This window comes from Culex pipiens, chromosome 3, assembly GCF_016801865.2.
Source record: "Culex pipiens pallens isolate TS chromosome 3, TS_CPP_V2, whole genome shotgun sequence".
Lineage (NCBI taxonomy): Eukaryota > Metazoa > Arthropoda > Insecta > Diptera > Culicidae > Culex > Culex pipiens.
The window spans coordinates 16,848,446-16,876,108 of NC_068939.1; the positions used below are offsets into that span (position 1 = coordinate 16,848,446).

Here is a 27,663-nt window from a genome sequence, read left to right on the forward strand (position 1 = left end):
TGGGGCTCTAGGGGATGGTCTGGGGAACAATTCCTCCAAAGGGTGCAAGACGATCCGAGGCCCCTGGTCTTGCCTTGAACCGGATTCATTCCGGCGTCGCAGAAATTCTGATCGTCCCAGCAAAATGTATGGGGAAAATCAAAGCACACTAAGAAGGCTGCCTCGATCAGAGGACGCCACATGGCAATCAGCCACCACGTGGCAGGAAGGTATCATCAATTTTTGCTTTTAAAGTGGTGTTGTTATTTCTAGGACACTTAATTCAACCAGATATTTGATCAAAAACACCTTAACAACGCTAAAATTTTTAAGCCGAATTTGAAGTTATCTTCCTGCCACGTGGTGGCTGATTGCCATGTGGCGTCCTCTGATCGAGGCAGCCTTCTTAGTGTGCTTTGATTTTTCCCTATACATTTTGCTAGGACCATGAGAATTTCTGCGACGCCGGAATGAATCCGGTTCAAGGCAAGACCAGGGGCCTCGGATCGTCTTGCACCCTTTGGAGGAATTGTTCCCCAGACCATCCCCTAGGACCCCATGGTATGCAAAAGTCGTCATTTGATAACGGCTGACTTGTACAGAGCAATTTACCTAAATGCTCCAGTTTTACGGGTTAATTACCATTTAAACTTGTTCCTGCTCAAGGCAAGCCAGTTTTCAACCAAATGGCCTGAAATTTTGGCCTGAGCCTCCATTTTGAGTACTCTTTCGGGCAATCTCATATAATTTTTGATTTGAGCAATTTTATTTTTGTTGACCCGGGCTAGTAAATATGCTCACTGGGAATACTGACCGGTAGGGGTTAGGTTTCGACTAGCGGCGTGCTGGGTTTCCAATCCAGAGGTCGTGAGTTCGATTCTCATATGGCAAGTCATCTTCTATTGATAAAATAAAATAACTTTGTTTTCCCTCAAAAAATTCAAGGGTGTTTTTCAAAGAGCCTGCATGATTTACCATAAAATTTAGTATTAATCAATTAAGATTTATACAGGCATTGTTACTTTTACTAACATCACCTTTTTTCTCTCTCCTTCCAGGTAATTCTGCTCATCACTCAAGGTAAACCTCTTCTTCTTTTATTGGACCACGATTGTGTTGAATCAACGCCGTTTTATTGCATAATTGTTATCCACGATACTTGATATTCCTGAAGCCTATTCTCGCCAAACACTGCCGGTCATTCGACAGCTTCATCTGCCTATACGGTGAATCTCCAGCAACGATGATATTTCACCGAAATGCCGGCCGGTTTGCCCAGTGACACTGGATAGCTCGGACTCTTCCAGCAGCAGCTGCAAAAGTGTGAGAGGTTTGAAACCGGTAACGATGCAGTTGACTGCACTGGTGGTATTTGTGCCATTTGCAAATGTTGGTTATTCTATTTCTGTTTTGATATTGATGGTATAAAAGTTGTGTTCCAAGAATACATACTTCCATGTGGAAAAAAAGTCTTCTTCCCCAAAGTGCAGCTCCAATCCCAAATCCGGATCAGATCAGGTTGATTTGGCACGTTTCGGGGGACGGTCCCGAACCGGTGGCTAACGCTTTTAAGCGACTTTGTAATTGTAGCGCGGACATCGCAGGAGGTTGGCTTCTCGGAAGAAAGGAGGCTTGACCTTTCCGACAGATGATGGTGGCAACAGCAGTCCCCCCGGAGGTGGGAAGTTGAGGATGTGATCACAACGTCTAATGACCGGGTTTCGTGCCATTAGCAAATCGAGTGATTTGGAGATAACACATTCGCAGATCCGGTGAACAAAGGTTGATACTTATTTAATTGGTTTCACCAACCTCATTTGCGTAATAATTGCAAGCCAACTTTGTTCGAAAGTGGCCAAAGTTTGCTCCACATTTACGAACAAGCTTAAAACCACTTCAAAGACTCATCTCCATCGCACTAAATGGCAGGTTTCCATATCTCAATCAAGTGAGCCAACTCACGTGCGAATTGGCCAATTTGGACCGCGAACGATGCATTGAGTACGGGGGGCTCAGGACAGTTTTCGCACGGAGAGTTCAAAAGTCAAAGTACTGCTTCAGGTGGCCGGAGATCAATGGTCTCCATACGTACCATACTCTTTCGTGGAAGGTAGCAATTTTTGGAACCAATCCAGCACTTAACCTAGAAAGAGGTGCTTTGGAAAGATGGTCGATGAGGTCGTTGGGTTTGTGGGCAAAAATTTCCATTTCTCGGTTGAGTTTTCAAAACGTCTTAACAGCTTTGCAAACTAAACCAACAACTTCAAAAATTGATCAAAAATATTGAATCAAACTTGATGGAACTAATTAATCTTTCTTCGATATCTCCAATGTCAAAACAGCCAAAAGCCTAAACAACTTCATCTCACCCTATAGTCACAAATCAATTTTTGCCAAATCTATTCGCCAAAAGCTTAACATTCTCCAGCCCGGCTTACAGCAGACACCCTCCAAACGGTGTAGCTTTCATTTCGCCAAGCTTTTTTACTCTGCTGCTGCAAACTTCATTTTTGGCAACTCACTATTACGACCGGCCTCAGTGGCAGCCAAATTTTCGCGCTGATTTGCAAAACCTCATCGGATTACATTCCGCTGCAGCGGCCACTTTTGTTCGAGCGTTCAATACCGATCATTTGCCGTGATTTGAAATAGCCATTTTTGGCGGGCTAGGTGAAGGGGTTGCCCCGCAGTTTTGGGGGCAAAAAATTAAATCCCCCGAGTGGCCCAAAAATGGTAGCACATTTTCATAATTGAGCCACATTCCGTCGTCGCGTTGACACGTAACGAACACCCCCCCAAAACCTTGTGTGCCGGCCAACGTACTATGGCAGGCGCAATTGCTTGTGGTTTGTCTCGCGGCTGATCGGTCTGCGTAGTGCATTATATCACCAACCGACCCGCCACCCGCATCAGCCACGTGGAAAATGTGGGAAGGTGGAACGGATAGTTTAAGTAGGGTTGAAAATACCTCCCGCCGAATAATGCTGTGGAAAAGGGGCGCTGATTGGGGACGAACCAAAAATGTTGGTCAAAGAGATATTTAGACATTTAAAAGTACGACCAAAAATCGACGTGACGTGTCAAACGTTGACGCTATTCTGTGGGCAAAACTAGACGCAAAGAAAAATACCCGTAAGATTGCTTCCCACTTGTCATACTAAATCAACCTTTTTTTTAAAGCAATCTAGTGTATAAAATTTGACTTGCACTTTTCAAGATATTTGGGTAACTCTCTACCAACGAGCGGTGCGACCTCTTCCATTTTTGAACATGTGAAAAAAGAGGTGTTTTTCAATAATTTGCAGCCTGAAACGGTGATGAGATAGAAATTTGGTGTCAAAGGGACTTTTATGTAAAATTAGACGCCCGATTTGATGGCTTACTCAAAATTCCGAAATAAACGTATTTTTCATCGAAAAAAACACTAAAAAAGTTTTAAAAATTCTCCCATTTTCCGTTACTCGACTGTAGTTTTTTTTTGGAACATGTCATTTTAAGGGAAATTTAATGTACTTTTCGAATCTACATTGACCCAGAAGGGTCATTTTTTCATTTAGAACAATTTTTTTCATTTTAAAATTTCGTGTTTTTTCTAATTTTCTAATTTTACATAAAAGTCCCTTTGACGCCAAATTTCTATCTCATCACCGTTTCAGGCTGCAAATGATTGAAAAACACCTCTTTTTTCACATGTTCAAAAATGGAAGGGGTCGTACCGCCCCTCCGTCACGAGATATCAAAAAATGGACCTCGGATTCGTGATCAGGGACAAAAGTTCCCCCTTAGGACAAAGTTTCACGCAAATCGAAGAGGGGTCGGGGCAACTTTTCCCGATTTCGTGTGAGTTGGTAGAGAATTACCCATATTTGTTTTTCAGGGTTTAAAAAGTGCCACCCAAAATCTCTTTTCTTTGAAACATAACCCTGAACCACGTTCAAAAATCTGTTTTATTAATGGTTTGCTATAACGTTTTTAAAAATAAGTCATAGAAATTGAAGATCGCGAATTAAATGTTGGTGTCTTGGACAAAGTTGCTGCCCCAACAACTTTAAACAGCAATTCCATTTTAAAAGAGCCTAAACCGAAAAAAAGTTTCCCGATTGGGCTTTTTGCGGGATTTTTCTGGGGATTTCTTAGCCGAAATAATTAGACCCGTATTTTTGTTTTGTTTTAGGCAAATTGGGACACATGGGGCGAATTGGGACAGCAGTTTCAGCCTTGTTACTGCACAATTATTGGATATTGTCGATTGATTTCGGATAGAACAGACACACAAAATAAAAAAATGCTGTCCCTATTCAGACTGTAGTCCCGATTCACCCCAGTTGATGGTACTTTTTATTTATTTTTTGTTATTTCGTGTATACAAATCTACATTCAATTTTGGGAGCTGTCCTTACAAAAGTTCTTGAAAAAAATCGGTGGAAACGATTTTTTCTAATCAATTTAGAAGCTTCGGCAAATTTTTTGGTTTTATTAGGATAAATTCTAGAAAAATTTCACTTATCAAAGAAATAACTTATTTTTTTATTCACATAAAAATGGCATCGCACAAAATAAACATTCTTTAAAATTTTCAATTCTATGGAAATTACATATTTTGAGTTATAACACAAGATGGAAAAAAAACTTCATAAATTAAAATTATAAAATTAATGAAAACCAACAAGAACTCAATTATCGTATCTATACTTTAAAGTGACTGTTTGTACAAAAAGGTACAAAATTTCAAAAATATCACGAAAATTATAAATTAAAATTTTAAAAATTCTTCAAAAAAACGATATAAATGTGCAGATAGGTGTTAAAACATACATTGGAATAAAAAATAAAACGCGTTGAAATAGTTATTTTACTGTTAAATAACTTAAGAATATATTCAAAATATCTTCAATAAAAAAAATTCTAGTCATTTTAAAAGTTAAAAAATACTTAAATCTGGTTATTTTCAAAACATATATCTGCAAAAAAAATCACAGTTTATCTCCGTTTATCAATAAGGCCATTGCAAATTTTGTTTTTTTTTTTTTTTTTTTGACATCAATTTAAGTTGCAAAAATTGTAAAATCGATTTTTGATTTGTTAGAATACATTGAATAATGCTTAGTAATACATTTTATATCAAATAAAGACTTTTGCCTCTATTTACAAATTTTGAACTTTGGGTCCACAGATCGGTACAAAACGTAAAAGTTTAGAGAACAAAAATATGTAAAGGTGTATAAATAATTTTGTTTTGTTTCGAAATTTGGAAAATCAGGCTTGAAATATGAAATTTAGTTTTTTATAGAGGCGAGTTACGAGAAGCAATATTTTAGAACATAAACAAACATACATTTTTATGATAAAAAAAAGCAAATATCTTTTGAAGTGTCATGTAAACCCTTATCAAATGTTAAGGTTGATATTGATATTTATATTATCACTGAGAAGGTCAGAAAATTTTACAAAAGTTTTTTTTCCTATGGGAGGTGTTATCTTAGTTCACTCTTCAATGTTTTTTTTTAAGAATTTGGATAAAAAGGAATATAAATAGTGGGGCTTTCCAAATTTTTGTTTGTAAAAGTCAAACTAGAGTTCTTGGGAGGATCGCTCAGTTTACTTGCAAACAGTTGTTTTCAAAAAAACTGATTTTTAAAATAAACTTTAAATAAAAAAATTCTTGACTTTATGAAAAATCTTTGCTACTGCCTAAACTAAATACAAGTTTTTCTAAAAGAGAAATTAGAGCGAATGCACGTTTGATAAATAATTTTGAACTATTTTTGTCTGTTTAATGATGAACTATACTTATTACTAAGGCTACCAACTGTACGGATTTTTTCCTTACCATACGGATTTTCGAACCTCTTCGCGGATTTTTTACAGGCCGGAATTTTTGTAGGGAATTTTACGCATAATACGGATTTGTACGGAATTTTAACAACTTTTTAATCATTGAATTGCTTTTTTGATTTGGTCGAAGGTTTTGTTAACTAGAAATTTTTGGTTTCTGTGAGTTTGATTTAAAAAGGGAGAGTTTTCCGGGGTTTTCTTCATTTCAAACTTGATTATCAATAATTCTAGAGTTTTTAAACTATTGTCTTGCTTATGTTGATAGGACCTTTAAAAAAAACTCTAGAATTGTTCTTTTAGAAATTCCTTACTAAATATATTCCATTTCTAAAAGCTTTCTAAAACTTGTGAAAACATTTGAACATTTAACAAATCTAGAGTTTTTTTTAAAGGTCCTATAAACTGTTGTGTTTAACATGCTATAGTACCTTTTCAAAAAAAAAAACTCTGGAAAAGTTTATTAGCGATATTATTCGTAAAAACAATCTTGACATTTCGTAAACTTTTAAACGTTTAACAAAACAAAATTGAAGAACATAATTATTTGATTCAAATCACGGTTTATTTTATGAATACTTTTAAACGTGCAAGTTATAAGCACTCTGATAGCATTTTGTGAAATTTGTTAGCTGTAAAAACGACATAGTTTTATATTTTTAATTCTAAGATTTATTAAATTTAATTTATCTAAATAATTCAATGACAGTTTTTGTTATACCATGGTGGCATATCGGCAAAGTGTACGGATTTTTGCTCAGCAAGAGTTGGTAGCCTTACTTATTACTATAAATTTGATTTTTAGTGAGGTGCTGTTTGATTGTAAAAATTTCTAATCTAGTGCGTAGAAATTGCTTTGAGTTTTAAAGTTTGAAATGAATATACAAAAAATGTTTTTTCTCCAATTAAATTTGTCTAATTTCCGACACAAAACCGATCTCTCCCCAAAAACGTTACTTAATCCACCTTTAGGTGGTTGGTGCCTTCCTCTCATTTATAGTGATTCCAACCCCCCTAAAGTGTCCACATGTTTATGGATCTCCCCTAACGTTCGCAGCACCTAAGAGGTCCTAATAAAAATAAGTGATGAGTAAAAAAACAGACTACCTACAGACTTTTTGTCAAGATTATACAGACACGGCCTTTGAGGAAAATGGCATCCCTCTACACGGCTTTTTAGTGGTGATCAGACCCGACCAGTTGAGGTTATGTGAATTCAGACCATTTTTTTAAATGCTTGTAATTTAAGATAGGTAAGTCAGATCTTGAAAATTCTTACTCCACCTAAAAGGTCTTCTAATATGCTTTCTAAAAATATATAACATGTGAGGTTTTCATGAAAAAACCACCCTTTTTACCATCATTTTAATTTAATATGAAACAGTTTTTTTAACATAACTTTTTAAATACATGATAAAACTGCATGAATTTAAATAGCAACTTAGGGGACGTTAAGACGGATCGATTAAAACCATTCCGGCTAAGATCGGTTGAGCCTGTGACGAGATATTCCAGTGACATTGATTTGGTACACATGTCTACATACAGCCAAACACACAGACATTTGCTCAGCTGGTGATTCTGAGTCGATATGTACAAATGAAGGTAGGTCTAGGAGGTCTAATTAAAAAGTTCATTTTCCGAGTGATTTTATAGCCTTTCCTCAGTAAAGTGAGGAAGGGAAAACAGTTTCGTAACTTGTCCGAGCACGTGCTAATGAATTTACACAACAGCAGCAGCCTAAACAACCAAATCGGTCCTCTAATCATAGGAAAACTGATTTACCTCCCCGCCAAGAAAACTTATGCAAATGCCGGCACAAAAAACACTTTCCTTCGCCGACCAAGCGTTTTTCTGCGTGAAAAACCCACAAACACACAGCACATGTGATGAACACACGCACAAACACTCACGTGGTGTTGGCGGCAGAGATTTAAACACTTTAAAAGCCAATCATAATTTTCTTCCTTCGACCGGCCACACTTCCTCGTCCCTCTCTCACTCTCACACTTGCTCTGCCACCCACTGACGGTGAAAAAGCAATTACTCTCAGCAGCACTCGCGAGATGAGCAATCGCACGAGTGAGCGAAACAGAAGAAGAAAGGAAAAATCGCACGCAGGAAAGAAAGACAAACAACAACAAAGTCGAAAAACTGGAGCACAATCAGCCGGGCGCGATGGAAATTACTCAACCTAATCACCGAGTGACCTATGCGTGCACGAATCGATTTCCTCTCCCCCTGGCTTTGCCAGCCATCTTCGGCGTCGTTTTTCTTTTGTTTCGTCGTTTTTGCGCGATGCAACGGCCGAAAGCGCGAAAAGCTCCTTTTTTTCGTTTGTTTGATCATAATCATTTTCATAATCTTGCGAGCGGAATGACCAGCAGCTTTCAGTGATGGGAGCTGTGTGTGCGTGAGCGAGAGAGTGAGAGAGGGTGTGTGAGCGAGAAGAAATATGGATTACGAAACTCGCGGTACACTGACTTACTGACGAGAGTGCGAACAAAACGAACGGACAATCGGCTGATCTTCGGGTACCGATCGTGCATGCAACAAAAGCGCACGTGTGGTGATGATCTTCGATTAACTCGTCATATTTTGGGGAAAGAAACAAAAGAAGAAGAAGAAAAAACAAATAAAAGTATTATCAGAAATAAATTTAAAAAAAAAACATTAAATGAGTACTCACAGTCAACGAAATATTACAAAAAAATCTTGAAACCATAGCTCTTCTTGAATTCACATAAGCTTTTTTGTGATATACTTAGTTTTATAAAGTCATTTCCTTCTTTCCAGAAAAAGTAACGTAATTCTCTAAAAAACCGTTTATTTGATTTTGAGTTTGGACTTATTCAAGGGCATGAGAAGAAAACTCCCAAACTGTATGGAAATTAAAATTTTGAATCGAAAACCGATCAGAAACGGCTTCAGTAAATGAAAATTACAAAAAATTACAATCCTTAGTTATGACAATATTATACAAAATACCTATACCAAATGTATGCATTCTAAAGTACTTTGAATTTTACGACAGATTAAAAAACATTCAAAATCCTTTTAGAAAACAACCGGGAATTTGAAAATCTAAATCTAATATCCACTCTGCATTAGGGTGATTCAAGTGAGCAATTCTCTACCAAAACCGGAAATGGATTTTATTTGTATTTTTTGATTTGGCTCAAACTTTGTGGAGGTCTTCTCTATGACCAAAGAAGCTATTTTTTGTCATTGGTTCACCCATACAAACCTCCATACAATTTTGGCTGCTGTCCATACAAAAATGGTTCGTAAATATTCAAACAGCTGTAACTTTTGAGTGAATTTTCTGATCAATTTTGTGTCTTCGGCAATGTTGTAAGTATTGTTGAGGACTATTGAGAAAAAAATAGGTACACGGAAAAAAAATGCAGATTTAATCAACTTTTTTTCACAAAAACTCAATTTCCCAAAATACATATTTTTTGATTTTCGAGATTTTTTGATATGTTTTAGGGGACAAAAACCCGCAACTTTCGAGCCATAGAGAAACATGGTAAAAAATCCGTTGAGTTATGAATTTTTGAAAAAATAGTGATTTTTGGAAAAATTGAAATTTAATGCAAAAAAAAATTTGACGTTACTTTTTTTGAATTTCCAATCGAAAAGTACTTTACAGATTTTTTGATAAAGGGCTCTGTTTTCAAGATATAGCCACTGAATATCTCAGCAACCAGAGGTCCAATCTTCAATGTCTCTTAGACAATTTTATAGCAAATTTTCTGAACTTTCCAAAAAACTATTTTTAGAAATGGTCACTCATGGTCATTATTTTTGAAAACTGCAAATATTTCGCTAAAATCAAACTTTCGGTGGCTAAATCTTGAAAACAGAGCCCTTTATCAAAAAAAAAAATCTGTAAAGTACTTTTCGATTGCAAATTCAATTTTTACGTTAAAAAGTTACGTCAAATTTGTTTTTGCAATAAATTTCGATTTTTTTCCAATATTCTCCTGAAATATATCAAAAAATCTCGAAAATCAAAAAATACGCATTTTGGGAAATTGAGTTTTCGTGAAAAAAAATTGATTAAAAAATCTGCAAAAAAAAATCGTGTACCTATTTCTTCTCAATAGTCCTCAACAATACCTACAACTTTGCCGAAGACACCAAATTGATCAGAAAATTCACTCAAAAGTTACAGCTGTTTGAATATTTACGTACCATTTTTGTATGGACAGCAGCCAAAATTGTATGGAGACTTGTATGGGTGAACCAATGACACAAGGTCATAGGGAAGACCCCCACAAAGTTTGAGCCAAATAAAAAAATACAAAAAATAAAAATGGTCGAAATCGGCCGATTTCGCAGAGAGTTGCTCAAGTATCTTCGCGGGAAAACAATTTCTAAATGAAGTGCCTTCCGAAAAATAGTTTCAAATTTAATGAAGATGCAACATCCGAGAAATGGTAAGGAACAATCAAGTATTGCCAATTATCAATTTATAGGTAAAATACTGATAAAGTTGCTTTTCCACATAATCTCATAAACATAATACATTTAAATGTAAGAAAAGCCCTTCTTAAGATGAATCTAAAGAGGGTCAATCCTGATTTCCATCCCAAGACACAATCGCCTCTTGTTCATCAGCCAAACTCTAGGTCATTAAAATAGATTGAGCTGCTCTTCAGAAGCGATTCCATCTAGGCCCAATTCATCTTGATCAACAACATCATCCGTCTAACAGATTTAGAGCCCGCTATATGGCAAATTTAATTTCAGCCCAAAGAACCCCATCAGCCCTCCCGTAGAAGGTCGATCCCACGTGTGTTCAAGATCACCGGTCTTCACCGGTCGTCGTAAAACCGTACAAACAAACCATTAAAACCACCACCAAGTTCTCCGCGCGCCGCGCGGCGTTCACAGGTGTACTCTAATGAGTGTGACCTTAATGTTCCGTTCATCCCCAACCCTCCCTTCAAAAGAACGACCACCAGGTTCGAGTTTCCGTCAAAAAGGCCCGTTATGAGAGTGTTCCTAGAAGACTCTCACTCCAGCTCACACATGTGGGTACGGGCCACGTGTTTCACCCCACAATATGCAGTTTAAATCTAGTTATGGTCGCTCTCACCCTGGCCACCCTCATTTTGAGGCGTTAGAGATTTGCGAGCCCAGTTGCATTGTAGCCAGGTGGGAGCTGCAAATTGAAAGCTTGGTGGAAATGGGAGGAGGCTAGACGACGATGACGGGTTTCTAGGTCTACCGAATCCAATCAAGCCAAATGACCAATTATAATCCAATTAAGTTTAGTGATCTTTTCGTTATTAGACATTGGCAAGGCCGGGCAGGGATTGTGCGCTTTTATGGTGATTGCACTGAAGGTGTGTATGCCGAGTTGGGTCATGTTTAGTGCCTTCTGTCAGTGGTAGTCTGATTTTGTGACGAATGTCTCTTTAAAAAAGATTTAATTTGTGATATGGATTATCAACATTTTCAAGATGCTCAATTTTCTATTATTGTATCCTACTTTTCCTCAATATTCACACTCAAAGAAGCGCTTTAACCAATCCGAGAGGAAAAAGGTCTCAGACTGGGAGTAAAAAGTACCTTGAAAAGGTCGAGACGGCTGAGAGCATTTTACTCTCAGATTCATTCAGCGGATAATTAAGCTTAATTTATTCACGTGCCTCGTTAGTTGACAAAATGAGTGTAACCTTATATCATTAAGCTGGACCGGAGGTTTTAGTGGCCCCTCAAGGAAACCCTAAACCCTGTTTGTTATCATGTTTTCGGTTTTGTTTATAGCTTTTAAGCGTTTCATAACTGGGTAGATAACATTACCGACGCTGGGTTATGAAACTTGTTAAGGTAATAAATGTTTGAAGTTATCCAAAATGACAATTTTCTGTACTAGAAAAGATACTTTTACTCAACAACTCCCTCAACTGATACGATAAGGAAAGTTGGATCAACTCAAAACGGCAGCTGTATGGACGGCAGCTTCCGATATCTCGGTTATCCAATAAACCTATAGCATACCTTAGGAAAGCTATACGCAATAATAGCCTGGCGCTCCCCTCCGGGGGGAAAGGGCTCCAGAGGAAAGTCAATTTGGGACCGTTTTGAGACGCCTGTCGAACGCGCCGTCCGATTGCACAAAAGCGCTTATCATCGGCTTTGGTAACCATTATGACGGTTATGACCTGAAAACTGAACGCAAACTTGACAAACCAGCTGCACCGGCGCCTTTGCGATTGGGCTGTTTGGGGTTCACAAATTATAGTCAAGCGCGATGGTTTACCGATAACGGAAGCTGTCGGCTTGGAAATTGGATCAACTTGTTGATACAGGAGCGTTAGGTAGCTGTGGTGCAATTTGGTAGGATTAGGGGCATTGAGTTTGAGATTGTATTGCCTATTTTAAGATAGATGACCAAAATAGAAATAAAAATGAAAAATAATAGAAATAGCATAATTTTGTAAATCTTCGAAATCTGATGGATCCTAAGAAATAAATGAATCTTATAGAGAGATTTTTCATTACTTAAGAATAATTAAATTCTTTTGAATCTTGGGATAAAAGCTTATGATTCCATCAGAATTTCAAGAAAGTTAAAAATTTAAAAATCTTAAGAATCTTATTAATCTTATGAATTTTATGAATCTTTTAACCCTTATTGATCTTAGGAGTCTTTAAGAATCTTCTAGACCTTATGAATCTTATCAATCATACAAATCTTAAGAATCTTACTCACATTAATGTTGGGAATCGAATTAACCTCACGAATCTTAGAAATCTCTGCAATTTTTAGGATGCTAAGAATTTGATGAATATTTTTAATCTTATGAATCTGATGAATTAATCTCAGGCATTTCAAAAATCTTGACAATCTCATTAATCTTATGAATCTTATCAATATTAGGAATTTCAAGAATTACAGCTTTAAGAATATGAGGAATCTTAGGAACCTTAGAATTTCTTGGAATCTTAGTAATCTTAGAATTCTTTGGAATCATAAGAATCTTACGAGTTTTATGAAACCAAAGAATCTTAAGAATCTAAGGCTTCATATAAATCTAAGGAAACTCAGGAATCCTAGCAATCTTAGGAATTTCAGGAATCCTAGCAATTTTAAGAATCTTAGGAATATCGGAAGTTTGAGCAATCTTAAGAATCTTAAGAATTTTATGAACCCTGGGAATTTCAGGAATCCTAGCAATCCAAGGAATCTTGAAAATCTTAGCAATCTTTAGAATCTTAAAAATCTCAGGAATTTTATCAATCTTAGGAATCTTACGAATCTTGCGAATTTTATAAATCCTAAGAATCTTAAAAATCTTAGGAATCATATTAATCTAAGGAATCTCAGGAATCCTAGCAATCTTAGGAATCTTAAGAATATCGAAAATTAAGGCAATCTTAAGAATCTTAATAATTATTGAATCCGAGGAATCTTAGGAATCCTAGCAATGTTAGGAATCTTAGTAATCTTAGCAATCTTTAGAATCCTAAGAATCTTAAGAATCTTAGGGATTTAAAGAATCTTAGAAATCTCAGGAATTTTAGCAATCTTAGGAATCTTAGGAATCTTACGATTTTTGTGAATCCTAAGAATCTTAAGAATCTTAGGAATCATATTAATCTAAGGAATTTCAGTAATCCTAGCAATCTTTTGAATTTTAGAAATTTTAGCAATCTTAAGAATCTTAGGAATCTTAGTAATCTTAAGAATCTTAGTAATCTTGGCAATCTTAGGAATCGTAGGAATTTTATGAATCCTATAAATCTTATGAATTTAATATTCGGAATCTCAAGAATCATAGCAATCCTAGAAATCTCAGGAATCCTAGCAATCTATGGAATCTTAAGAATCTAAGAATTTTAGGAATCATAAAAATCTCAGGAATCTTAGCAATCTCAGGAATCTTAGGAATTCTAGTAGCTAACGAATCTTTCAAATTGAAAATGAAGAATTATATTAATCTTATAAAACTCAGGAATCTTATTAATCTTAGGAATCCTAACAATCTTAGAGGAATTTAAGAATTTTACTTACTTTTGAATCCTTTGAATCTTTTGAATCTGAGGAATCTCAGAAAACTTAGCAATTCAAATAATCTTATGAATCTTACAAATTTTCTGAATCCTAGGAATCTCAAGAATCTGAGAAATTATATTTCTTAGGAAACTCAGAAATCCTAGGACCCTTATTAATCCTATAAATCTGAGGAATCCTATTACTTTTTTGAAACTTGGCATTCTTAGGAAACTTATAAATCGTAGGAATCTTAGGAATTTTATGAATCTGTGGAATCTTTTAATCTTAGGAATCTTAGAAATCCCAGCAATCCTAAAAAATTTAGAAATCTCAGCAATCTAAGGAATCTTCAAAATCTTAGAAATCTTGCTCATTCCATGAATATTATGAATCTTTATAAATCTTATAAATCTAATAAATCATATAAATAAATCTCATGAATCATAAACTTCTTATGTATCTTATGAATCTTATTTCCAAAAAATGGTGAAGTTTTGGAGCTTTGATGTCTTCAGAAGAGTTGGTTTAAATGAAAAGGAGCAACTTTTGATTTGACTGCAAATTAAGGTGGTTCACGATTGGAGTGATTTTAAAAGTCTAACGTTTCAGGAATATTTTTGGGATTTTTTTTGTCTTCTGAAAAATGTTGGGCCGGCCAATCCAAGCAACTTTGTCGAAGACACCAAAATTTTATCTCGCTATCTACGCTTTCAACGACCAAATTAGGAGAAAGCATCTGAGAAAACCTTCAAAAATCAGTTTTTTGAACGTAGCAATTCAGTGATAAGTTGTAGAGAAATGTGTTGTTCGAGGCACTTCTAGATCTACAAAAAACGAACATTTTTTTATTTTTTGACAAGTCAATTTGGACAAAGGGACAAAAGTTATAATAGTATTTTTAAGGTTAAAATATGTGCAAATTTAAAACTCAAATATCTCGAAAAGGCAATGATCAAATTTGAAGCATTCGAAAGAGGAGATCTAAAACTATAAACGCTGAAAAAATCCCAGAGGTATTTTTCTTCAAACTCGAGATATCTTCATTTGAAAATGTATAATTTTTAAGGGAAAAGTGTTCGAAAATTGTCCAATTACATGTTTTCCCATATAATTTTGCCCGCTGAATCTGAACCTGCCCTCAGAATTGAGCCAAAGTGTCAAAAAATCGATTTTTGGTCATATTTTGGGTTTTTATGATAATGCAATGGTAATCATGTTTATTTGTTGTTGGTATCAACCATTAGTGAGCTTCGATTACTTTTAGCTACAGCTTAGTATAATTATCTGTGGATTTACTATATCTTAGTTGGAATTATCAGAAGCAGACAAATTTACTTAAAAAAAAACAATCGGTACAATTCTAATGAATACAAGTAATCGTCTGAAACTGAGAAAAAAAACCCATTTTGACCTGTCAAACGACCATGTACGTTTCTAGACCCCGAACAAAATTTCCTTAATCTCTCCATTTTCGTACTAAATCCAGTAACTTGTCACCGCCACCACACCTAATCCCATTTTAATAGCTGTCCTCCACCGTGTGGCCCTAATCGCTTGTCGCAATCGTGCCCGGTTTAGTTTCATTTCAAGCCTCGCTTGGACCACAATTCACTACCACGTGAATCCCCTCTCTTAAGAGGGGGCGCTATTTAAGATTTCCCACAACCAAATCTGGCACTGCCCAGCCCGAGGAGTGAAAATGAGCAATTACTAGTTACTGATCTGACCGAACCAAGCGCCGCCGCGCACCGAAAACGGGATTAAGATCTATCTCGTAAGTTGCTTGCCGCCCCGAAACGACAACAATGTTTGCGGGAGTAACTTAGCGAAAGGGTGCGTTGGAGAAATGTTTCATTTCAGAGAAACCTTTCCGACTTTCGTACCTTCACAATTGTTCTCACACACTTTTAATGGTTATCTGGAAAGGGGAAGTCATAATTAAATAGAACCTTCCCGCGTGGTTCCCGCACATTTCATTGAGTGCTTTCTTTCTGTCCCAGTGCCATCGACGGGGGGGTCATTAGTTCTCAGATTGAATGAATGCGCATGAATGGAGGGGAGAGCTCCAACGGCGAATCTTTTTAATCTGACAAGCTTGAAAACGAAATGGTCCTCGAGGGGTGGCGTTTAGAGAGGTATAGAAGAAGCGCGCCGATCTTAAATAATTAACAGGTTTAGAAGTGGTCCACAATAGACCGTGGAACCATGCCGGCTATCGTTGGAGAGAAGAGAGCGGAAGTACAATCAACGTTGCTGTTTTAACTTTTTGTGGGGGGTTTTGGGTGAAAAGATTTGGGATAGTCAGAAATATAGATTTAATTAACTCCGAATTTCATTTTTCACTGGAAAATTCTCTTGCCTAAGAAAGTAAAATTATAAATACAATCTCCCAAAATTTCCATATGAAAATCAAACTTTGACTTTTTTCAAGAATCTCAATGTTTTCGAATTTTGTTAGGGTGGTTAAAGTAAAAGTTTCCCTTGAAAATTTACAAATGAAGATATCTCGAGTTTGATGAAAAATACCCCTGCGATTTTGTCAGTGTTTGTTGTGCTAGATCTATTCTTTAGAACACAATTTGCCGCATAACATTTTGTGTTCGTTTTTTCGAAACATTTGAGTTTTTAAAATATTGTGCCTTGAAATGCATTAAATGGCTCATGAACTGTGGGGATATTTCCAAAACAAAGAAACGAAACAGATGAAAATATTTTTTTAGACAAAAAAATCCCTTATTCTAGCAATGCATGAGCCACAACACACGCTCAAAGGGTAATTTTTATGCAAAATTTGTTGAATATATGCAAACGTTTATAAATCAAATTCATAGGGTTGTACCGCCCCACCGTCACGAGATATCTTAAAATAGGCCTAGGATTCTTGATCAGGGACCAAAATTATCCCTTAAGGCATAGTTTCAAGGAAATCCAACTTTTTCCGATTTCGTGTGAGTTGGTGGAGAATTACTTATACTTATTCGTGTGTTGTTTTGCTCTCTAGAGCAAGAGCAGAACCTCGAAATAAGCGGTTCAAAAATTTCATTTTTGATTTTTTTTTCTGTTTTTGCATTTTTTTTAAAATGAGCAGTCAAATGATCAAAATCAAATGTTTGAAATTGTCACAAAATTACGTTATTCTAAAAAAAATCTCAATATTTAATTTTTGTTTAGTGATCGAGAATTTTTCGATGTTTTTTTAAATACTTCAAATTTTCTCATAGCTTCAATTTTTTACGATACGGATACCAAATGATTGCCATTTTCATACATTTCAAAAGTGATAAGGCTGTTCCAAATATTTTTAAATGTGATGAAAAATTCACGACCATTTGGTATCTAATTTATTCAAAACATTTTTTTTATTTCCAAACTACGTAGATTCGTTAAAAAATCTACACATTTGAAAAAAAATATGATAACATTCGAATTTTAGAAAAAAAAATCCCATTGTTTGACACCATATATCGCAATTAATAAAAATTTTAGTACTTTTTCGAAAATACAAAGTTTTGTGAAAATTTCAAGTATTCTTATAAATGTGTTTTTTGCAATCGAAATGTATTTAAAAATTCCGATAATTTAATATTAATATAACAAAAAAGTATTTTTTTATTTTCAAAAAAACGTAGTTTTGTGAAAATTTTCAGTATTTTTCAAAAATTGTATTATTTTTATCGAAATGTATGAAAAATTCCCGCTCATTTCTAATCTAATCTAATCTAACACAAACGCAGCCAGTCCGATGAAAGCATGCTGGAAAGTATTGTGATAAGATTACGCCCCAAGCACTTTTCTTGTCAATATTAATAATTGCAGTACATCCGAGAACACCCGAAAATATATTGCAAAAATTAAAGCGGCCAGCCCTACTGCGTTGTGTTTACCGCAGAGAGGATTCTGAGAACGGATCACATTTCACAGAATCTACAGGGGAAGAAGGATGCGTGGACATACCGTACCAAACGCTCCTGATGTATGAAAAATTCCCGCTCATTTGATAACTTACTTGTAAAGAACTATTTTTTCAGTACTTCTTTAAATAAAAGTTTGATGAAAAAATATAAGTGAAAAAAAAATGAATTATAGGCAAATTTCCCGATCATTCGACACCCATATTGCAATCAATAAAATTTTTGAAACTTTTTCAAAAAACGTACTTTTGCGAGAATTTTAATTTTTTTTTAAATGTGTATTGTTGCAATTAAAGTGATTTTTTTTGCCCAAATGCCTTCGATTCAATGCAAAAATGTAAAACAATTTGAAGTAAATACATGAATGTGTACAGTTAATAATAAAACGAAAAATACAATAAAGGTGAAGAGCATTTAGCCAAACCACTTAGAATGTAAATGAAATGTAATTATTATGAGAATGTTTAATGAAGACATATTTAATTTCAAAAATTAGTATTGTTGCAATAGAAAAATATGAAAAAATCGATGAAGTGTTTTTTTCAAATATACGTAGTTTTGTGAATATTTTCAGTTTTTTCCAAAATTTGTATTATTTTCATCGAAATGTATTTCCAATTCCCGCTCATTTGAAAACTATTATATAAAAAAAAATTCAGAGCTTCTTAAAAAAAAAGTTTTGTGAAAAATGTGAGAATTTCTACAAAACTATAATTTCTATCGGAGTTTATGAAAAATTCCCGATCTACACAAAAGTTTTTTTTTATTTTCAAAAATACGTAGTTTTGTGAATATTTTCAGTATTTTCTATCGAAGTTTATGAAAAATTCCTGATCCACAAAAAAGTTTTTTTTATTTTCAAAAATACGTAGTTATGTGAAAATGTTCAGTATTTTCCAAAACATGTATTATTTATATCGAAATGTATGAAAAATTCCCGCTTATTTGATAACTTACTTGTAAAAAACTATTTTTTCAGTACTTCTTTTAATAAAAGTTTGATGAAAAAAAAATGGTTCAAAATTGAATTATAGGCAAATTTCCCGATCATTCGACACCCATTTTACAATTCATAAAATTGTTGGTACTTTTTCAAAAAAAGTACTTTAGCGAGAATTTAAAGTATTTTTAAAAATGTGTATTGTTCCAATAGAAATATATGAAAAAAATCGATGAAGTTTTATTTTCAAATATACAAAGTTTTGTAAAAAATTTCAGTATTTTCCAAAATTTGTATTATTTTCATCGAAATTTATGTCAAACTCCCGCTCATTTGAAAACTAACCTGTAAAAAACAATTAGTACTTCTTAAAAAAACGTTTCGTGAAAAATTAGAGTATTTCTACGGAAATATAATTTCTATCAGAGTATATAAAAAACACGCGATCATTTAATACTCATATTGCAACAACTCAAATTTTGTGTACTTTTGTAATAAAAGTTGTATTTCAAAAATACAGGAAAACATAAAAACTTAAATTACAACCCAGAATTTCAAAATTTCAATGAAAAAATTGTTGCCAAATGCACAGTTGTACAGATCTCAAAAATTTAAATTAAGACGCAAAAAATTGCGGAGAAAACTTTTTGCTTTACTATACACCGTTTGTTCACTAAAATTCAAATGGTTTTAACCCTCTACAACCTAACCCCGTCTCTAGCCGGGCTTCGATCTAAAATTTCGCCAAAAATACACTTTACAACCAATTTTTGATGTTTAAAAAGCATTGAAAAAAATCCTAAAATTCAAGAAAACTCAACGTTTGAAAGGTTGACTTGTTTTATGTGACTTTGCCAATGTTTTCAAAAGTGTCATTTTTTCTGGGGTCAACTTTGGCTGTGTTTTTTACTAACATTTTCTCTATATTATGTGAAATTAAGTATGCAGTAATTTTTATATTGTACCAGACTATGCCTCTAAGCATTTCTTTACAGTTTAAATGGTAATGGTATCGTTCTAAAGTAGAAAATGTGAAAAACAAGCAAAAAATTGAAAAAGTGACTGAAATGATAGGAGGTAGTAGAGCAAGTCAAAACCTATCAAAAACCAACATAAACTAAACAAGATAATTGCAAAATAAAAGACTAAAAAATGAAACAAGAAAACATGAATCAAGAGAAGTAAAGTTTTTTGTGAAGCAAAAGTTTCTCTAAATGACCTCCGAAAAAAATGGGCAATAGAGGGTTAAATAAACCCAAACAATCTTAAAATTATTCTAAACACAAGAGAATGCATTTCAAATTGCTCTAAGCTAATTGATCATAAATTTCAATCGAAATGTTGAAGTTTTCTGATTTTTTTTTTCTTGTATTTCTTACGGAACCTACCGTTTTTTTTCCTGGTGCAGATTTAAAGACTCTGATCTCACCAATATAATATTTTCGTTTTAGAAATTAAACATTCACAAAGAAGCTGCAATTTTTATCATATTATTTCTTTTCCGAAAAGGTTAAATAAATTGATGAATTCAGATATAAATAAAATGTAGATTAAGGTTTATGTAATCCTCATATTAAACACAATTATTTTTTTCAATCAAATAAGTTTTTTTATTAGAATTTCATAGTTCTGCTCCAGGATGTTACATTTGCCATTCAGAGATTTGGAAAACCTTTCAGCTGAAGATCTAGAGAAAAAAAAATATAACTTTAACGAGCATGAAAGTTATAGTTATTGTTAAAGCACCGTAAACTATTTAGGCCTAGGGGAAAATATTTGAAAAAATAGACTGATTATATACTAAATAAATCCACATATAAGTGAAAGAATACTTCTCACCGTACAATACAGCTAGATGAATCGAGCCAAATTCTACATCTTTCCAGGCCACTTCCAGGCAAATTTAACCATTTCGCGGAAACGATCTTCATCTGATCAGCGATCGTAACCGCACCCAGGGTGAGCTTCCTGTCGCCAGCTTTGGAACACATCGTCGTCCGCCAAAAATCCGTAATAAAAAAACCAACTTAATTTGGACCACAAACGTGTCTCCAACGATGGTCGTTCCAGATTTTCCTGGGGGAAAGCAGCAGAACTATGAAACGCCCCAGGGCCCGAAAGAAAAAGTTATTACCGGGGAGAAATCTGCTCGCGCGCGAAAAAAATTGCAATGAACTTGAAGTTTCGGGGTCTTCAAATTTATGGTCATTGGAAATGGTTATCTCACGACAATCTTTCCGATGTCCCGCGCGAAGATCTCCCATCATTTGGCTTCATCTCCGTGTGCCGTGGGAGAGCGCGCCGAAGATGGCGATCAAACGTTCTGACCTCCTCCTCGCGCAAGGGGAAGGTCGTAAAAGTGTTCCCACCGCCAATATTGTCAAACGGAGGGCGATTTCTATTGCACTCTCGCGGTTGGGCTAGGCTGCGGTTAGATGCAACCCCCGAGATAGACGGAATTGTCACGATTTTGCCCGTTGAAAGCGCCATCTGCGGCGGAGGGACGTTCGTCCTGGGGGTCTGAAAAAAAGGGATTGTGAAAGTATTTCGGAACCAAATTTAAAAAATCGCGAAACAGAGATTCGAAAGGTGAAATATGCCTCCCTTTACTCTAACAAAAACATTAAATTCAAAGTGTTGTCCACCACCAGCGTGGAATATGTTCCTGTTTTGGGAGAGAGCAATAGCGTGACACGCTCGGAGCCATCTCGGAGGAGTCCATTTCACGAGCCGTTGTTATTTTTAGCGGGGAACAGGTATTGTGGCTCGGTTTGTGCGCGGGCAACGACAACGGTTGCTGCCGCCGCCCCCTGCGGGCTGTGATCGCACTCATACCGATCGATCGAGTTTTCTCCAACCAAGTTGCACAATGGGCGTAGGAGAGACAGATTGGAGTGCTTGTTACAATTATTTCGATTATTTCTATTCTGATTGAAAAAAAATCTAATCACAAATTCGAACGAAATTAAAGTGGCCAGCTCAAGCTTTGAAATCTTATTAAACAATTTTTAAAGGATTAAAGTTTCTATACTCTATGAATATTCGAACACAAATTCAAAAAGTTCAAATCTTTCTATTATATGTTAATAATCTAGCTTGAAACGGTTTTCATCAGAGCCATTCCATTTTTTTCATTGTCAGAAAGGCCAAACTATTTGTTTGAAATAGAAAAATATCAGAAGTTTTTTTTTTTTTTTTGAAAATGTCCAATAAACCAAATTTTTCAGTTTTTGCTTTTTGGGCGTTTTTTAATCCCCCTGACTCAAGGCGGTTTCAAAAACACCCAAATAGCAAAAACTGGAAATTTGGTTTATTGGACCTTTTAAAAAACAACTACAAATATGAAATATGCTTTAATGCACTTTTTAATGCTTGCATCAAAAAGAATGATTGATCATTCAAAGCATGATAATTTCCAACAATGTTGATTTTATGAGTTATTAGTATTTAAATTATTACATCCCTCAACTGTGACGAATATAAATTGTGATCATTCAAAAAAACAAATTAGAAAATGTTATCATTACAGTTATTCAACAATTTCCCAAAAAAAAGTTTTTGCTTTTTATTCGCATTCGCATTTGCATTCGCATGGAGATGGTGATCTTAGCGGGTTGCAGACTGGATTTCGTGATGATTGTCCAGCCCAGGTTGCTTAGAAATTGATTAAAGGGAATTAAAACCAATTCTACTCGAACAGGACAGGCAGCATCATGAGAGCCATCCATTGCCGGCCGCTCCCATCTCCACCATTCACCGGGGAGGAATAAGGATTAGGAGCACGGGAAATGTTGATGCTTGACTTACTTAGAAAAAGGTAGCGAAACCGCAGGCTCTTTTTCCCAGCCCTATTGTGGAACTCGACCAAATTGACCGTTTGACCAAATTTGATCGAATACAAACAACAAGGTTGCGTAAGTGTCGCGGGGAGTTGGTAGTTGTGATAGGTAAAGGTCTGGGATTCGCCCTAAGCAAGCAATACGACCATTGACATAAGTGAGATTAACGGATAAACTATTATTCTCAAGGCAAGCAATCGGATGCTGCTGTTGAGACATTTCCCGTTTAGTTAATGTGCGGAATTAATATTTTAACGATTGAAGGTTTATTCTAAAGCAACTAAATGTTGCTGTCGAATTAGTTTCTATTTAGTTTGTTGTTAGTATTTTTAAATGTTTAATCCCGACGCGAATAATTGTTTATGATCCAATATTAGACAGCCGAAAAAGGTTGGCAGACGTTGCACTTAAAAAGTTAAATTCCTCAATTGTGACAAAGCTAGATGTAAACATTGAAAAATTCTAATGGCAGTTGTCATCATTGCAGTTTTATGTCGTGTATTTTTTTTGTTGTTGTTAAGTTTTTATTCAGCCAAATTAGATAATATTTGTACTTTTTGAAATTGTTGAAACTGTTAATATGAATTAATTCGATAAACATCCATTTTTTTCAATCCAAAAAAAATCTGAAAAAAGATCAAATAGAAAAAAGATTATGTTAGGAGGTCAAAGAAAAGGCTTTTAAAAAATCAGCAAGAAATCTTAACAAGATCAAAACACTTATTACTATAAATTCGAAAAGTAAAACATAAAAAATGAGAAGTAAACTTTATCGTCCAGTAAAAGTTGGTAAAAATGTCAAGTTTAAAATAAAAATCAGGAAACAAAAATGTTTGGGCAGAAAAAAGTTTAATGTTAAGAAACATACCAGAAAAAATCACAAAACAAATTAAACTATTTTCTGATAACACTGACCTACAAAAATTGTCAAAATTGACTGCGCATGTTCAACTCGAGGAGAAGTATAAAATTTGAGTTTCGCAGAAACACGTGCACTTTAAATTTTTCAAAAAAATATTTAGACAGGAACGAATGTTCCTTTCATCACTTCTAGAGGTTCCAACAAGGTTTTGCTTTTGCATAATTTGAGTGGGCAGACGTAATTTAATTACGTAATGATTGTATCAAACTTGCAATAAGTTTATCTGAAAACAAGAAATGAGTTTCTGAGTGGCTCTAAATCTGCTGAAATTTTGGGAGAAGACACTCAAGAGTCGTCGTGTGCATTAAGATAAAGAATTTTGAAATCTTGCTTTCTAAAAATTAAATAGATCAGATAGTTAAGCCGTTGCAAATATTTTTAAAAATTTATGTTCAAAAAAAATAAGAGGCCAAAAATACTTTTTTTTATCAAAAAAACTTCGAAAACAAAGCACTTTAAAAATTTCTACAAAAATAGACATGTCATTAAAAAACTATTTGAAATCAATTTTTCTGCGTCGATAATTATTTATAGCATGTGTAGACAAGTTTTAAAATTTTTCGAATAATCATGAAACATAGATTTTTTGAATTTTTTTCATTGTAAAACATGCTTTTTACATCCATTTTTTCATTGAAATGCCGAATTCAGGGACTTGAGATATAATCATTAAAATTATTTGCTTGTACCCTACGTGTTTTTAAATATGATATTATTTATACAATCATAAATTCTAAAAAAAAAAACAGCATTCATCATGTACAAAGGACCAACTTGATATGTTTTCATCCCAAAAATTTTGTCCACGCAGTGCTTAGTGATATTTGTATGCCTCGTTTTTTTAACCTATATTCACATTCCTTCATATCTCTATCAAGTTTTGGCCAAAATTGACCAAATTTGCAGTATCCTTAATGCACATCATGTACTAAAAGTGATTATTTTCGCATACAAATATAGAGTTTTTTTTAAAGGTCCTATAATCAAAATTTTCAATTTTTGCTTTTTGGGTGTTTTTAGAACCGCCTTGAGTCAGGGGTATTCAAAAACACTCAAAACGCAAAAAATAAAAATTTGTTTCAAAGGATCTTTTCAAAAAAAAAACTCCAGAAATACAATTTGAATTGTATGTGCATTTTTAAACTTTAATTTCCTTTTTCTAAAAATATTACAACTGTTTTTTAAATTGATGCAAAACATTTTTTTTTTTCTGCGTCAGTGCTTAATCTATCCCGGGTTCATTGCCCTTCACAGCATTGCACCATTTTCTACACACACAAAAAACATCGTTTATGTTTTCAGGCGTAGAAATTAATTCGTTCTATTTCCCTTTTTCAAGCCCCCCAATTCCTACCTCTTGCAACTATTTACGATTGCATGCCACTGCCACCACCACCACCAATCCCCAATCCAAGCCAATAATATCAAACTCGCGCTCAAAAACAACCAACAAATCAATATTACGATCCGCGGTTTATGCTCCCGGCCACCACTCTCGACTACGGACGTCATCTCTAGTCCGTCGCGACGCCTTCGAGGGACCCGCACGACAACAACACAAACCAACAAATTCAACGCCGAGGGGTCCACCGAGTTTTGATTTAATTATTCCGTTTTCGTTCACTTTCAACAAGCGGAAAGAGGGATGCATATGACATGCAATCTGACATTGTGAGGGGGGAGGTGGGGGGAGGAAAATCGTGACAAAACGGTTTCGGAATGAATTTTCACTTTCGTTCGGAAGTTGGACGGTGGTGGTGTCGGTGACGGTTTGTTATTGTGTCATAATTTAAAGAAAATATGTTGAGAAATTGCGATATCTCGAGGGACTCGTGCAGCCGAACATGCCCGGTGGCCTAAAGTGGCTGGAAATTTATGATGTTTGATTTGGAGCGAAGCGAAAAACGTTAGTTTTTCTGAAGATTTTTTTAAACTGCAATATAAAATATAAAACTAACTTAATCCACCTATGTGGTTGGAGCCTTTTTTTTTTTTTTTTTTGTTGCCCAATGGGCATTGGGTTAAGTTCACTGCGACCACCTGAGAAGGCTATCTTTTGTGATGTACCCTGGTTACTGTCCATACTACAAATTACTCGTATCCATTGGATCGGAAGACGAGGGGTTATTTTGCAGACATGGTTTATCCCAATTCGGCGCAATACAGTCGATGAACTGTATGACCTTCTTGGGATGGCTGTGGTGCCATACATCGTACGGCGTAAGAAGGTGCGATCCAAAGAACCGCAGCCTTCGAGACACAAGTGCTCCGCAGAAGCAGAGTAAATGTGCCGAGCTTTCCAGCTCAGTTAAACAAAAACGACAGAGGTTGTTAGGCCACCTGCCGATTTTGTGCAGGTAATATCTGGCAGGACAATGTCCTGTTAGAAACCCTGCGAGTATTCGTAGTTCCCTACGGTTTAAGCCAAGAAGTTTCCTGGCAATTGAAGGACTTGGAGTGATAAAAGTTTTAGCTTGTCTCAATCCTCGCATCTCGCCCCAGATTGAAGCGATTTGCGATTGTCCCCAATTAGTTATTTCTTGCTTCACGGCACTTTTTGAGATTCCAAGGAACGGCTCGGGACCCACGAAGATGTTTGATGAGCCTTGTCTGGCAAGTTCATCAGCCATTTCGTTGCCTTCAATGCCGCAGTGCCCTGGGACCCAAAACAACATGACTCTGTTATGCCGAGAAGCAAGTTCCCTGAGGGAAGCGACGCACTCCCAAACAAGTTTGGATTCGCAGAGAGGATTTTAATGCCAATAGTGCAGCTTGGCTATCCGAGAAAATACCGATTTTTGCGTGTCTATAATTTCTCATAATACACGTCCTCGCACAGATGTGTATGGCATACACTTCTGCTTGAAAAACGGTAGGCCACTTTCCCATAGATATGGTTTCCCTGGTTCGAGGACCGAAGACTCCAGCTCCAGTAGAAGTGCCCATTTTTGAACCATCCGTAAAGAAACGAATAGTTCCTTCTGGAAGTGTAGGTCCTCCATTACTCCACATTTGGCGATTTGTTTCAATCACCTCATATGGAATGTCCATGTTGGGCCTCACCTCCATGCAGTCCGAGACTGAAGTTGCAAGGGGGGAAATGTCAAAAGCCTTCACGATCCGCGAGTGACCCGTTCCATCTCCTTCCACCCAGTTGTTACACCGTTTTAGTCGTAGAGCGCCAAGCGCTGCCTCCTGCTTCACATGTAAATGTAAAGGCAGAATGCATAGCATGGCTTCCATGGCCGCGGTGGGGGTTGTTTTCATTGCACTCGTTACAGAGAGACATGCCAGTCGTTGGAGCTTGGTCAGCTTCTACTGACATGTCTTCTGTTCAGTCTTCGGCCACCAAACGGTCGACGCATAGGTTACCCTAGGTCGAGCGATGGTGGTGTAAGACCAGAATGCAAGTTTCGGTTTAAGTCCCCAGGTTTTGCCGAGCATTTTGTTGCACGCCCAGATAGCAGTAGTTGCCTTCTTTACCGCATAGTCCAGATGTGCATTCCAGTTCAGCTTTTTGTCAAGGATTACTCCTAAATATTTGACCTCAGAACTGAAGGTCAGTTGGGTTCCTTTCAAGGTAGGCGGCCTAAGGTCGTGTTTCCTCCTGTTAGTAAACGGGATTATCACGGTTTTGTTGGGGTTTATTGTCAGCCCTTCCTGCTCACACCACGACATGGTGCAGTTTAGAGCTGACTGTAGACGGTCCGATAACGTTCCGTCGTACTTCCCCCGGATGATTAAGACTACGTCGTCAGCATATCCAATGACTTCGTAGCCGAGTAGTGTAAGTTTTCTTAGAAGACTATCTACCACCAGCAGCCAAAGCAAAGGAGAGAGTACTCCCCCTTGCGGACAGCCTTTGGCTGCTGTTATTGTGATAGATGTGTCTCCTAGCGATGCTGAAATCTCTCTGCTCGTAAGCATAGCATGAATCCAGCTCGCAGTTGTTCCATCGACGTTCCTCGACCGGAGCGCTTCATTGCCCAAGTAGCAATGCGCAACATGCTCAAAATGACTAAGTTCAAAATAAGTTGCAACTAGGGATCAGAAAGCTAAGCTACAACAATCTTATATTTAGATGCCAAATATGTCACAACTATGTTTCAGCTACGTTTCTTCAGTGAAGCATCGTTTTAGACTCGAAAACAAATGCTCTTGAAATAATAGCTATTGCAACGTTTTCGCAACAAAAATATAACAATATTTAAGAAAGCAGAGTTTTA

General features: G+C 35.8%; 1 protein-coding gene across 1 annotated transcript in view; it reads left to right on the forward strand.

The window, feature by feature from the left end:
- The window catches only part of LOC120413447 (putative uncharacterized protein DDB_G0277255), a 297,006-nt gene that overhangs the window by 80,587 nt on the left and 188,756 nt on the right, over positions 1-27,663 (forward strand). The window contains exon 3 of the mRNA XM_039574280.2: positions 1,038-1,059. The gene's annotated coding sequence lies outside the window, so the exon portion shown is untranslated. The remainder of the gene's footprint in view (positions 1-1,037; positions 1,060-27,663) is intronic.